This window comes from Balaenoptera borealis, assembly GCF_965194805.1.
Source record: "Balaenoptera borealis genome assembly, chromosome: 14".
Classification (NCBI taxonomy): Eukaryota; Metazoa; Chordata; class Mammalia; order Artiodactyla; family Balaenopteridae; genus Balaenoptera; species Balaenoptera borealis.
In genome coordinates, this window is record NC_138875.1 from 66,840,854 (window position 1) to 66,856,355 (window position 15,502).

General features: G+C 43.7%; 1 protein-coding gene and 1 pseudogene across 2 annotated transcripts in view; both read left to right on the top strand.

The window, feature by feature from the left end:
* LOC309611118 (zinc finger protein 280A-like) overlaps positions 1 to 15,502 on the top strand; it is a 157,664-nt gene that overhangs the window by 136,067 nt on the left and 6,095 nt on the right. The window lies entirely within an intron of this gene.
* Positions 2,962 to 15,502, top strand: part of LOC309610709 (G protein-coupled receptor kinase 3-like) — an 85,157-nt pseudogene continuing 72,616 nt past the window's right edge. The window contains exon 1 of the transcript XR_014249738.1: positions 2,962 to 3,160. The product of XR_014249738.1 is annotated as a G protein-coupled receptor kinase 3-like (transcript). The remainder of the gene's footprint in view (positions 3,161 to 15,502) is intronic.

Here is a 15,502-nt window from a genome sequence, read left to right on the forward strand (position 1 = left end):
TAGGGCTGTTTCATCACTATAACTTTATTTTTTATTCATTTATTGTTTTTGGCCGTGCCGTGAGGCATGTGGGATCTTATTTCCCTGACCAGGGATCGAACCCGCGCCCCCTGCAGTGGAAGCTCGGAGTCTTAATCACTGGACCTCCAGGGAAGTCCCCAGGGCTTGCTTTGACATCCATCGAATGGTGGCAGGTGGGCACGGGGAGCAGCTGTCTGTGAGCCATCCTGTGTAGAAATGCAGGGTGGAGGGGAGGACAGATGGAGCTGGAGGGGAAGAAGCGGAGGAGGGAGGGAGGGAGGGACGGAGGGCGGGCGAGAGACAGAGAGTTTCCAGAGACAGTAGCTCTGGCCGTGTCCTAGGGCATGAAAGCTGAAAATAGCTCCTAGTGCCCGGAGCCTTGGAGCCGGAGCCTGGGAGCCAGGGTGACTGGCTCTCCTCCCTGGTGTGTGTGTTTTGCGGGGGGCGGGGGGGGGCGGGGGGGGCTCTGGGCTTCTCAGGCTGGGAATGGGGTGCACAGAGCAGGGACGGAGCAGGGACCCTTCTCTCTGGGACCTTGTGGGCCATCCTCAGCTCACAAAGCTGAGCCACTCCTGGCCCTACGAGTGGGGGGCTTATCCTCCCTGTCCCCTGGATCATACCCCCTCACACACAACTTCCCCGTGTGTGTTCCCAGCAACCAAGAGAATCTGTTTTTAAAAGATTTGGGCGAGGGGGGTAACCATACAAACAAGAGCAGAATGGATACTTTTTCAGAATGTGAATGGCTCTGTGTAAGCCCACCCCCAGGGTAACCACAGTCCTGACCTCTAACACCCTTGAGTCAGCCTTGGTCTGGGCTTGCGGACCCACGGAAGCTTCCTCATCCCCTCCTTCAGATCCCGTCTCTCCCTCGGCGTCTTTGTGAGAAGCACCCGGGGAAGTGGGACTGCTACGCTATACTGCTGCTAGAACTCCACCTGGGCTCCACCAGGCTCCAGTCCCCCGCCGCCCTGTGCACCTCTCTGACCCTGAGGCACCTCAACTGGTAGGATCCGCATCACCTTCCCTCCTGGGACTTGTGACACTTAAGGGAGACACCGAAAGGACAAGCCTTTGGCTCCCTGGCTGGCAAAGAGCAGGTACTCAATTGTCATAAGTGTCCGTATCAGTGAGGGTTCTCCAGACAAACAGAATCCATAGGGGGTGTGTGTGTATATACACACACACGTACATATGTACACGCATACAAAAATATACAGCTGTGTACATATGCGGTATGCATACACACATATACACATATAGTATAGACAATACACACATACATATATACACACATATAAAATGCATAGTTTGTATATATACAGTATGTACACATACGTATAACATATGCAATATACACACCTAGGTACATATATATCATACATATATACACACAAAGATATTTAGGTGTGTATATAGACAGTATACATACATACACATATAATATATGCAATACATACACGTACATACATATAGACACACATATACACCTACATATAAAAGCATATAGCATAAAAATATATATGTACTGTATATATAAATTCATCGTATATATACATACATATATCAGATATATAAGATATATACACATACATATATACAATGTATACCCACACATACACACCCATATGTAAATATGCGCATGAACATACACATATAAATACTTACGCAAGTGTGTATAAATAGTATATACATATATACATATAATACTTAGAAACATATACACATACAGGTATACAACATATATACACACCTATATATAAATATACGCTGTATACATACATACAGTGTACATATACTGTATATATACACACACCCATATATCAATATATGGGTGTGTGTATACATACAGCATGTTCACATTTATAATATGTATACTATATATATACACACAAATATATAGGCTTGTATGTATACTGTATATAGTACTTACACATATACTACAAACGCACGCACATATAAACATATGTGTATACATATATATAATATGCATACACACATATACAAATTAATAGGCTTGTATATATTCAGTATTTTTACATATATAGTTTTGTTTTAAGGAGTTGACTCATGTGACCGTGAGGCAGGCAAGTCAGGGCAGGACTCTGGGCTGGAGACACAGGGAAGAGCTGACGTCCCAAGGCCATTGGAGGAACAGGTCCCTCTTTCTAGGGAACCTCATTTTTCTCTCCAGTCCTTCAACTGATGGACGAGGCCCACCCACGCCGCGGCATTGACAATCTCCTTTACGCAAAGTGGACCAATTTCAGTGTTCATCTCTTCTGAAAAATACCTTCCTGGCCACATCTGGAATAATGTTTGTGGCTGCCGGGGCCCCACGCAGTGCGCACGTGAGATTAACCATCCCCGTGGCGATGATGACACTTTACTTTCTCCCTTGACCATTGTCACTACTATTCCAATTAAAATGGCAGCGCCATGAGGGCAGGGCATTTCCTTTTTTGCCAGTCCTGGGCGTCCAGGGTCTGGTGCCTAGCATAGGCTAAATACACGGCATTTTTGTGAACAGTAGCCGGGGTTCCGGCTGTCATATTTAATGAGGAATTATAGTCTTATTATTGGGGGTGGGGGCGGGAGGGGGGGGGGTGTCACGGTACGTCAAGGGCGGGAGTCGAACCCGCCACCCCAGGCCCCGAGGGGTCTCCCCGGGTCCCCACTTCGGGCCGGTGGGGGTGGGCGGGGGCAGCCGAAGACGTGCGTGCGTGCGTGCGTGCGTGCGTGGGAGTCCACGGCGCGGGCGGCGCTCGCGCCGCGAGTGAGTGGTTCAGCCCGGCCCCGGCTCCTTGTGCTCGCCTCACGCCGGCCCGAGTTGGCGGCAGCGCTGGAGGCCCCCGGCCTGGGACCACCAAGAGGGAGCCGGGGGCAGGACGGGAGCGCGGCGGCGGCGGCGGCGGCGGCGGCGGCGGCGGCGGCGGCTGAGGCCCAGGCCAGGCCCCCTCCCCTCAGCCGCCCGCCCGCCTGCCCCGCCCCCACCGGCGGCGCCCGGCCCCTCCCCCGACCGCCAGACTAGCCTGGTGCGGGGGCCGCGCGCGAAGACATGGGGGAGAAGTTGGAGCTGAGGCTGGAGTCGCCCGTGGGAGCCGAGCCCGCCGTCTACCCGTGGCCGCTGCCGGTCTACGTGAGTGCCGCCCGTCCCCTCTTCCCGGACCCCCGCCCCTCTTCCCCCACGGCGCGCGCTGAGCCCACCGAGAAACGGAGCTACTCGAGTCGCCAGACCCTCTTTGGAGCCCCCCTTCCCGCCCCGCCGTGGTTCTCCGCGGCCGTTTCCAGCCCCCGCGCGCAGGGTGGGCAGAGGGGAGCCGGGGCCGGCCGGGGGCGCAGGCTCGGCCGCGGGGACCCCGCGCTTCCGAGGGGCGCCCGAGCCGGGCTGCCGTTGGCTCTGTAGGGCTGGGGACCCCGGTCCCCCCGGGCCTGGCCTGCCGGCGGACTTGCCCTTCCGTACTTTATGATCTGACACGTCGGGTTTCTTTTTCATGACCAGCTTTACCGGGCTTTACCTGACCAGCTTTACCAGCGTCCCCTGATAATGTGTTAGATATTCAAGTATTAGGGCCCGGTCCCATCCCTATGGAATCAGCAACTCTGGTGGGGCTCAGTGATCTCTGTTATAACAGGCCCTCCAGATGATTTTTATTCACCTTAAAGTTTGAAAATATCTGCATTGTCAGCTGGCCAAAGCGTCCACCAGCAGGTGAAGGGGAGTGGCGCCTGGAAAAGATAGGGACTAGCCGAGGTAAGTACAGTAGCATTTGCTGTGGTAGTAATGGAGAATGCCTTTTCTCCACTGGTTGGCACAGACTAGTATCTGGGAGCAGTGGCAGGGTTATTTAGGATGCTTTACATTGCAGTGTAGAGTGACCGCTGTCCTGGTCTGCCAGGGACTTCCCCTGTGTGAGCACTTAAAATCTCATCCTGGCAAACCCCTTAGCCTTGGGTTTGAAAAACTTAGGGCATAACATGAAATTTAGGGGAAACATGATCTAGGTTTCGGGCAAGTCGCAAGTGCTAATTAAAGCTAAGCAAGTATGGACAACATCTAGCCTTCTTTACCCCTTTGCGGGGAGGTAAATCTTGATTGGGTGAAAGGACTTATTGTTAAGAGATCTTTGTAGAAACATCCCCTTCTGCTTAGTCCGCTGGTTCTCCGTTCTGGCTAGACAATGGCATCGTCTGAGGAGATTTAAAATGATTTTATTGGTCTAGGATGACCAACCGTCGGTGTGAGGGTTTTTAAAAAGTGCTTCAGATGATTCTAATGTACAGCCAAATTTAGGTGCCACTGCTTAAGCTTTTGAACCGCTGCTACGTATTTTCACCTCATCTTCCTATGAGAATATCCAACTGTAGTTGAGATTTGTTTTTTTTCTTTTTCTTTTTTTAACTGTCTTATTATAAGATTTACTGTCTTAAATAAGATTGAATGTACAGAAAATCCTGCTAGTCCATCTGGTATAGCTGGATACCCAGAATACTATCGTTAAGATATGTACCATTTAAGTATTGTGACTGGCTTTTTTAAAATTAACATATGCATTAAATTAGTATTGATAGTATAGATCTCTTTCGAAGTTGTCATGTTGGGGAGCTATACCTCTAATCTGCTGCCATTGCTAAATATCTGGACACCTCTTATTAGGAATTGCTTTTAAAAATCTTTACGGATTAAAACCGAGATTGCTGTATTATTTGTACTGGGACCACAAAAACCTCACAAAGTTCCCCCGCTGTACCTTCTACCCCCGTCTCTAACCCTTGGCAATTTCTAATCTGTTCTCCATCGCCACAGTTTTGTTATTTTAAGAATAATATGTAAACATAATCATGAATTACTTAATCTTCGGAAATTGGCTTTTTAAAATTTTTCCCTCGGCATCATTCCCTTGAAGTTCATTTCAATTTTTGCATATATTAATAATTTGTTCCTTGTTGTTGCTCGGTAGTATCTATCGTAAGGTTTTATCACAATTTGTTTCAACATTCACCCATTGAAAGACACTTGGGTAGTTGCCAGTTTTTGGCTATTAGAAATAAAACTGCTGTGAACATTTCAGTGTAAGTTTCTGTGGGAACTTCATTAAGTTTTTGTTTCTTTTGGATAAATGCTCAAGAGTACAATTACTGCATTGTAGGGTGAATCTACTTTTAGGATTAAAAGAGACTGTCAAGCTGTTTCTCAGAGTGGCTAAACCATTTTATTTTCCCACCAGTGATGTGATGTAATTTTTCTACGTACTCGCCAGCATTTGCTGTTGTCACTATACTTTAATTTTAGTTATTCTCTGATATCTCATTATGGTCTTAATGTGCATTTCCCTAATGGCTAACGATGTTGAACATCTTTTCATGTGCTTCTTTGCCATGTGTATATTCTCTTCCATGAAATGTCTGCTCCTGTCTTCTGCCTATTTTCTAGTTGGATTTTTTTAAGTTGTTTGGAGAGTTCTTTGTATATTATAGATACAAGTCATTTGTCTCATGTGGGATTTTCAAATATGTTTTCCCACTGTGTAATTTGAGTTTTCATCCACTTAAAAGGATCTTCTATGAAGCATTTTTAACTCATTTTGATGAGATCCAATTTATCAGTTTTTGCTTTTATTGATCATACTTTCGGTGTCAAGTCTAAGAATTATTCACCTAGTTCTAGATGCCAAAGATTTTCTCCAATTTTTTTTTCTAAAAATGTCCTGCTTTTACGTTTAAGATTATGATCCACTTTGATTTAATTTTTGTGTAAGGTGTGTGAGGTTTAGGTTAAGGTTCATTTGTTGTTTGTTTGTTTTTGTCGAGGGATGTCCAACTGTTTGAGTACCATTTTTTGAAAAGTCTATTCTTCCTTGATAGCTTTTGCACTGCTGTCAAAAACAAGTTAAATGTATTTATGTCAGTCTATTTCTGGGTTCTCTGTTCCATTCCATTGATCTATGTATCTACCCTCCATCATTACTGCAAAATCTTGAAATTGGGTAGATTAATTCCTCCCATTTTAATCTTCCTTTACAAATTGTTTTAGCTATTCTTCAGCCTCTTCTTACCATATAAATCTTAGAATAAGCTTGTCTACATCCACAAAAACCTTGAGGGCATTTTAAGAGTAATTGTGTTAAGCCTCTTAACTTGGGGAGAATTGACATCTTTATTACGTTGTGTTTTCTAATCCATGAACAAGGTATGTCTCCCTATTTGTTTGGGACTTTTAAAATTTTCTTCATCAGCATTTTGTAATTTTCAGTATAGAGGTCCTATAAATGTCTTATTGGGCTTATATTTAAGTATTTATTTAGGTCAGTTGTAAATGGCATCACATATTTTTATTTAAGCTTCTACACATTTGTTATTAATATATAATTTGATAAAATTGTGTTGATCTTGTACTCTAAAACATTTACAAACTAATATTATTTCTCAAGCTTTTTGTGGATTCCTTGGTATTTTCTCCATTTAGATTATCATCTCGTCTTCAGATATAGACAGTTTTACTTTTCCTTATTCAATATAATAGGATATATTACTATGCAGCATTCAGTAGGATATATTCCTTCCTATTCAACATAGTAGGAATAGGCCTTTTATCTTTTAAATAAACTTTTTAAAAATTTAACTTTTAAATTTATGTATTTATTTATTTTTGCTTTATTTTCTTACTAGAACCTCCAGTAATATATTTAATAAAAGTGGTGAGAGCAGATATCGGTGCCTTGTTTCTGATCTTACAGAGAAAGCATTCAGTCTTTCACAGTTAAATATAATGTCAGTATAGGTTGCTTGTAGATCATCTTTATGAGTTTCAGGATGTTCCTTTTCTATTCCTAGTTTGCTTGGAGTTTTTTTTCTTCTTTTTTTAAAATCATGAATGGGATTGGATTTTGTCACATGCTTTCTCTGCATTAATGGATAGGATCACATGACTTTTCCCCCTTAATCGGTTGGATATGGTGGATTACATTGTTTGATTTTCAAATATTTAACCAACTTTGCATAACTGAAATAAATACCACTTGGTCATGGTATATTATTCTTTTTATATATTTCTGGATTTAATTTGCTAATATTTGGCTGAGGATTTTTACAGCCAATTTCATAAAAATTATTGGTCTGTAGTTTTCTTCTTTCTATACTATCCCTGTCTGGTTTTGGTATCAAGGTAATACTGGCTTCATAAAATTAATTAGGAACTGTTCCCTCTACTTCCGTTTCTTATCAAGTCATGTAAAATTGGTGTTAATTCTTTTAAGTCTTGGGTAAAAGTGAAACATCTAAGCCTGAGTATTTCTTTTGGGAGTTTTTAAATGAAAAATCAGTGTTTCTCATGGTTACAGGAAAATTGAGATTATCTATTTCATCTTGGCTGAGTTTTGGTAGTTTTGGGTGTAGAAGCATTGGTCCATTTCATCGACATTTTTGAATTTATAGTGTAGACTTGTTCATAATAACTTGTCCCTTATTAACCTGCAGGGTATGTCATGGTATCCCTGGTTGCATTTCTGATATCTGTGATTTGTGCCATCTCTCTTTTTATCTTTATCAGTCTTGCTACATCTTTATTGATTAGATTGTTTATTTCAAAGAACCAGCCTTTTGTTTCATTGATTTTTCCCCCCTATTTTCCTGTTTTCAGTTTCATGGATTTTTGTTTCATCTTTATTATTTCCTTCTTTCTGCTTGTTTAGTGTTTTTTTCTCTTCCGTTTTTACTATTTTAATATAGAAAATTAGATTATTGCTTTGAAATATTTTCTTTCCCAATTTAGTGCTATAAACTTCCCTTTCAGCATTGCTTTCACTTCATTCCACAAACTTTGATCTGTTATATCTCCATTTTCTTTTATTCTATGCATTTAAAAATTTTTCCTTGACTTGTGACCCATGAGCTATTTGGAATTGTGATGTTTAGTTTTCATGTGATTGAAGATTTTCCTGTTGTCTTTCTGTTATTGATTTCTAGTCTGATTCCATTATGGCTAGAGAACGTACTCTCTATGATTTTAATTCTTTTAAATCTGCTGATTTTTTTTATCACCCAGTGTATGGTATATGAGTGAATGTTCCATGGACACTTGAATATGTATTCTGCTTTTATTGAGTGTGTTCTTTAAATGTCAGTTATATCCTGTTGATTGATGATGTTTTCAGTTCTTCCATATCCTTGCTGATTTTTCTCTCTGGTAGTTCTATAAATTGCTGTGTTGAAGTCTCAAATAATAATTGCGGATTTAAAATTTTCTCCTTTTACCTTTTTCAGTGTTTGCTTCATGTGTTTTGAAGTTCTGTTGTTTGGTGCACACACATTTAGTATCACTAGGTCATCTAGGTGGATTATTCCTGTTATCTTTATGTAATGACCCTCTTTGCCCCTAATAATTTCCTTTGCTCTGAAATCTACTTTATCTGATATTAATATAGCCATTCCTGCTTTTTCTGATTAATGTTCATATGATATATCTTTTTCATCCTTTTACTTTGAACTACCTATATCATGATGTTTAAAGTAAGCTTCTTTATAGACAGTATATAGTTGGATCATGCTTGTGATTTTTTCATCTACTCTTCCAATCTCTGTTTTTGACTTGGTTATTTAGATCATTTACAGTTAATGTAATTATTGCTATGTTAAAGATTAGGTCTACCATTTTATTTTTTGTTTTGTCTTTTACCTTAGTTTCTCAATCCTGTGTTTCTCTTATTTTGCCTTCTTGTGGGTTACTTAAACATTTTTTGGTAAGTCCATTTTAATCTAATTTATTTATAATCATTTGTGTATACTGTTTGTATAGTTTTCTTAGTGGTTGCTTTTGGCATTACACTATACATATGTAACTTACCATAGCCTACTGGAATCAGTGTTTTATTACTTCAAGTGAAGTTTCGAAATTTTACTTCCATTTAGGTCTCTTAATATTCCCCAGTTTTAAAATATGATTTTCTGTAGTATTTCCTTTGTATACATTGAGAACCACATCAGATGGTGTCATAATTTTTGCTTTGACCGTCATATAGAACTTAAGAAACTCATGAGGCTAATGATAGTCTCTTATATTTACCCCATTTGTTTTCACCCATTCCATTGTTCCCCTTTTCTTTCTGAAGTTCCCAGTCTTCTGTTATTGTTTTTTTATGTTTTCATAACAGTAGGCGATATCTGAGCTTTCCAGTGCCATTGGATATGAGTTTCAGGAAACACTGAGCCTGGCTCACTTCATGCTACTGAGTTGGACGGTTTGTATATGTTGGGCCTGTTGGCACAGCAGATGCTAGCAGATTAGACTAATGTTGATGGGACTAGTGCCACAGGAGGATGCATTCCCATTCAGGCTATGCTGCTGCTACAGTAGATCAAATCCCCCTCTACCCCAAGTGTGGGGCAGTGACCTGCTGCTGTCACTGCTTCTTTATTAGGCTGCTTTTGCCTCAGGTGTGTGGTGGGATCCCTTGGAAGCTGCTGCTGCTGTCAATCACAAGGTTAAATTCATTTTAGAAATACTTAAATATAAATATTGTGGCTCACGGGCTCTAGAGCACAGGCTCAGTAGTTGTGGCGCATGGGCTTAGTTGCTCTGCAGCATGTGGGATCTTCCCGGACCAGGGCTCAAACCCGTGTCCCCTGCATTGGCAGGCGGATTCTTAAGCACTCCACCACCAGGAAAGTCCCCTACAGATCTTATTTAGTCTTCAGAATGGCCCCATGCCGAGGTTGGCATCAAGTGAGAGGACCTGCACTCAGAGGTGAAGATGCTTCTCACCTGCCTGGCATCTTGTAAACAGTGATGGCTGAACTGAAATCGACCTTACAGAGTTCGGGTCTGCCACTCTCCAGAGCTCAGGCCCTCGGTCACTATCTGAGCTGATGATGTAAACAGATGAAACACCTTAGGAGACAGCAGTAGAGTTCAGGTTAACTAGTGCTGAAACTTCCATTTATGAAGTGGTTATTTTCTTCCTGAAATAGCTACTTCTTGCCAGGACAAAGCAGCACGATTAATTTCCCCCAAGAAGTGGTTTCGAAAAAGCCCTCACCCTCTCTCCACCTTCTCTTTCTCCTTTGTTGCCTCCCACCTTTCTTCCTTTACTCTTTATTTCTTTTCTTTATGTGTTTTCCCCCATCTCCCTCTGTCAAAATAGCAGTAAGGGCAACAGCAAAAAAGAATGAAATAAAACCGACCCCAGTTTAATTCATGAAACCGCAGAGTGCTAGGCTTAAATGAAACATTAGATTTTTATCTATCCCAGTCCTTTTGTTTTGCCAATCAGGAAACCCAGGAGCATTAGCACAAAGAGTTGGTGAAAACCACCCAGGTTGTTGGCTACCATAGGAGCCAGAGTCTAGGGCGTACTGACCATGGGTGGGGTGTGGGGACCATCTGACTCCGGGGTGTCATGAATATGAATCGAGTCTAAGCATCTTATCAGGGATAAGTGGGTAATGAAGGCAGGTGACAAGAAAGAGACTGACTGGGTTATTGCTTAAATTAGTTATTTAGGGAATGTTTCTTTGAGGAAGTGATTTGAAGAAGTGATTGGTTTTGAGAAAGAAAGAGCCCCTGTGAGGATCAGGTGGAAGAGCGTTCTCAGCCGAGAAGGAACAGCATTCTTGGCAGAGGGAACAGCATGGTAATCAACAGGGGCGGGAAAGAACACAGCAGGTTCCAGAATCAGCCAGAGGCCAAGGTAGGCAGAGAGAGAGGTGGGCAGGAATCAGGGTTTTATTTTACGTGTAATGGGAAGCTCTGGTAGGTTTTGACCACGTCCGATTTGTTTTAAGATCATTCCAGCCTCTTTATGGCGAATGAATTATCCAAGTCATAAGTGGGAGAGTGGAAGCAGGGAGACGAATTTGGAGGCTGCCACCGTCCAGGAAGTTGGCGGTGCTGGCTTACATCAGACGAGGACAGTGGAGATGCAAGAACGGGGGTGGGGGGTGGATTGGGATTTATTCTGAAGATAAAACCTAACAGGTCAGCTAATGAACGTGGGGAGTGAGGGAAAAGAAGACTCAAGGAGAACTCAAAGGCCATTTAGGGGATAGTATACTTAGTTTCTATAATGTAGGACAGCAGTCCCCAACCTTTTTGGTGCCAGGGACCGGTTTCATGGAGGACAATTTTTCCATGGACTGGGGCGGTGTGGGAGGGAGATGGTTTTGGGATGATTCAAGCGCATTACATTTATTGTGCACTTTATTTCTATTATTATTACATTGTAATATATAATGAAATAATTATACAACTCACTATAATGCAGAATCAGTGGGAGCCCTGAGCTTGTTTTCGCTTGTCGCTCACTGATAGGGTTTTGATTTGAGTCTGAAAGCAGTTGATTTATTATGGTCTCCATGCAGTCAAACCTGTCTGCTAATGATAATCTTTATTTGCGGCCACTCCCCACTGCTAGCATCACCACCTCAGCTCCACCTCAGATCATCAGGCATTAGATTCTCATAAGGAGCACGCAACCTAGATCCCTCACATGCGCAGTTCACAGTGGGGTTCACGCTCCTATGAGAATCTGATGCCACCGCTGATCTGACAGGAGGCGGAGCTCAGGTGGTAATGCAGGTAATGGGGAGCGACTGTAAACACAGATGAAGCTTCGCTCGCTCGCCCGCCACTGCTCACCTCCTGCTGTGTGGCCCAGTTCCTAACCGGCCATGGACCGGTACTGGTCCGTGGCCTGGGGGTTGGGACCCCTGACTTAGGTGAATGAATACATTCTATATAGTATATTTCCTTAAATTATTCAAAACTATGAAAGGAAAGGAACTAGTTAATGCACAGAAAGATGAAGTGACCGGGGTAATTGAAACCATCATGTCATCACATTACCTTCATGCTCTAAACCTGTCCTAAACCCCCACTGCAGGACAGAGTCCCTCTTGTTACTGTCATTCAAGTCACCCAAACTGGCCTCAGTCTTTTTTTTCTTTGTCTTTTTCTTCTAGCGTCTACTCCACCGATGAGTCTTACGCTCTGTCTCCCTCTGTGGGACACCGCCTTCTGGCCTGTGCTTTTCTCAAAGATCCAGCCATTTGGGAATTCCCTGGTGGTCTAGTGGTTAAGACACTGTGCTTCCATTGCCAGGAAGAGGTGCGAGTTTGATACCTGGTCGGGGAACTAAGATCCCACATGCCGTGCGTCATGGCCAAAAAACCCGAAAAAACAGCAACAACAAAAGATCCAGCCATTCAGGGATTAGCTGAACCATGAACAGTCCATTTTCTGATGTTCCTTATGTGCCATTTACTTGGCACTTCCTGTGGCAAATGTAGGATTTCCAGGTGCCTCTTCCGTGCGGTTTCTCTAACTGGAATTCAGATTCCTTGAGACTAAAGATAACCTCTGAGGCTGTTTTCCTCTTTGTGACTAGAAAGCATCTAGTTCAGTATTTTATACAGCAGAGGAATTGACTTTTTTTTTTTTTGTCTTTTTGCTTTAGCGTGAAATCCTTTCAACTGCCATTACTGTAAAATTCTTATTTGTAGCATTTTGTGTAAACAGTAGGAGTATAGCTATATGCTCTGTGATTATTTTCTCAGCGTGAGGAGAGCATTCCAGGGGTGAAGTCATGGCCCACCAGTGATACACCCAGTGTCCCGTCCATCACCGTCGTGGCCCTCGTGGGCGTCTGTGCGCTGCTGGGACGAGTGTTAGCATGAGCACCCACAGAAACAGAGGGCTCAGGTGGGCAGCTGTGTTGAGTAGACTGTTCGCGGGAGAGCAGCGGGGTACTGATCCCCGCCACACACAAAGGGGGGAAGGGACTTCCCACTGCCACATCCCCACTCCTGGCAGAAGGTATAAGGCCCCGAGCGTACAAAATTACAACACGTAAATGCACCATCTAACTTTTAAACATACCTATGTCATTTAATTAAATTACTAGAGTCAGCTGGCTACAAGTTAAAATGGATTTGGACTAAATAATCAGAAACCATCTCATTGCTCTAGTAAGAAATCATTTCATAGTCATGAGATTTCACGTCAAGATATGGCAAGCAACTCCAGCCACCAGTCACTGGAGGTGCTGCAACAGTGGCCTGTGGGCCTTCTTGCCCCAGAGGGTTGGCCGTGGCACTGTCACCACCTGGTGTTCCGCTATCAAGGTTCTACTTTTTTGAGCCTTGAAGGCTTTTGCTGACATCTTCACATTCTGGTAGAAATATTCAGAGCCAGGTGGTAGGCAGGCACTGTTAACACATAGGGGTCAACACTTTGTACCTGTTATGGGTCGGCTTCAGGGATGGGATGAGGATGAAAGGGTTATCTGGGCACAGACGCGGTGGCAGATGAGCATCCTAAGGAAGAGGAAGGAAGGATTCAGCTTTGCCGTGTTGAGAAGAGGCCCGGCTCTAAAAACTTCCACCCTGGATTTGAGAGCTGAGTTTAATTTTTCATGAAACAATTGCCCACTTATATTAAAAACGATTCCCCAGCAGGCTCTTTGGCATTCCGAAGCTCTCAGCACACGCGAAGCATTGGGTAACTGAGAAATACCTAGCACTGGGATTCTTCTAGACGGATCCCTCAGCTTGCCGGATGAAGCCCATCTCCCCCCACCCCTTCAAGCCTCGGTGGTGGGATAAAGCATTCCTTCCACCTTTTCCCCATAGGAACGTGCTCTGTCCAGATTCTTCAATTTCTTTCTTCTCACTCCTTCCTTATCTCCATGGAGATTTCCTGTCTCTGACCACTTGTTCTTTTTCTTGACTCTGTAGCCCATTAATCTCTCCACACCTGGCCTGTACTTCACTTCTTCCCGGAACCATCTGTGACTATAGCGCGAGCCATACTGATCTTCCCTTAGTAAATTTATCAAATGTTTATTGAGACGATTAAGTCCTGGCCATTGTGCTGAGGATTAGAGAGAAAACCACACAAGAGCAGGCCATTTCCCTCCCAGAGCCCCTGACTAAACAACTCCTTGGTGACATCGTTAGAGGTGCATCCTTTCTTAACACTATGCCGCTGTGTATTCCCAAGGCCGGCGTCACGTTTAATGGGGAGATACTAGAAGTATTGCCATTGAACGCCAGGAACAGACAAGGAACAAGAAATGGACACATTGATCACGCCGACAGGACCAGTACCCAAGAGGTGGAGGGCCCGAAGGATTCCTTGAGCAGCGGTGCTGAGTAGCAAACCTCAATACAGAGGGCCCTGGACGTACTCGTGAGCAAAGACCTGTAACCCAGGGTAAAAATGGAACCTAAACATACAAAAAGATTTTCGACTTGATTAAAAATTGGCAAAGCGCAAATTACTCTGAACTATTATTATTTTTCTTAATCTTTCAAATTGTCACAAGATCCGGAAGTTTAATAACACACTTTTGATATGGCCATGGGTGTAAAAACAGGAGCTGATGCATTGCCGGTGGGTGTACGAACAGGTACTGCTCGGATGGGGCTAATTTGGCTGGGTCTATTAAAATAACAGAATGTCTATATAACCTTTGGCTCAGGAGTTTCACTCGGAGGAATGTATCCTACAAATAGGCTTGAACACATGAGAAATGATGTACGGAGAGGGTTATTTATTGCAGCAAGTTTGTAAAAGCAAAATATTTCCTGCAACCCAAATGTTCACCATTAGGAAACAAATTATGTAACTTCTGACATTCCATCCGCTGGAATAATGCAGCTATAAGGAGCGGCCAGGTAGCTCTTCGTGACTAGTATAGAAAGATCTCCAAGGTCTCGAGTTATGAAAAAAAGGCTGACGGAGACAGTATGGTAGGAAATAAGAGTTCGTCTTTGCACCTGCCTTTGTGCTGTGTTAGGAGGTAACACAGCGCCTATAACAGAGACCCACACATGGGAGTGTCTCTCTCATCCGTAGCGGTGCAGGGTTAGCAGGAGGCCCCCCTCCACGTGCCGAGCTCTTGCCATGTTGTGGCGCTGGTGTCCCTAGGACTGCGGAATTTCCTGCATCGAGCTGGGTGAAGGAGTCACATGGATTTCTTAGCACCTGGCCAAGAAGTAACACACATCACTTCCCTGAAAAGATACAAGGAACCAGTAATAGCCATTACCTTGGAGGTGATGGTGGTGGGTGCGCTACTAGGAAGATGAAGGACATGGACCAGAAGGAAACTTTTCATTTTATACCTTTTTTATTTATTTTTACAACTTTGAGCCATTTTGTCCATTCATAAGATAAAAAGAGATAGTTGCGAGTTAGTGGGCTTGAAAACACTAAGGACCCAGGGCCGTGGGAGCACAGAAGAGGGATAGCTCCTCCACCTGGCTGGGCTGGGGAGTCCTTCGAAGTTTACTTCATTACGTGATGCTCAGTTGAGGTCCTGAAGGTAAAGTGGCTGTTAACCAGGTCAAGTCTGGAGGGAATGAGAAGGGTGGGGGTGGGGAAGCAGGTGGAGAGATGGTTGGCAGGAAGGGAGCGGGCGCTGAGAAGGGGAGTCTGTCTCAGGTGGAGTGAGGAGCGTCTGTGAAGGCACAGAGGCGTGTTGAG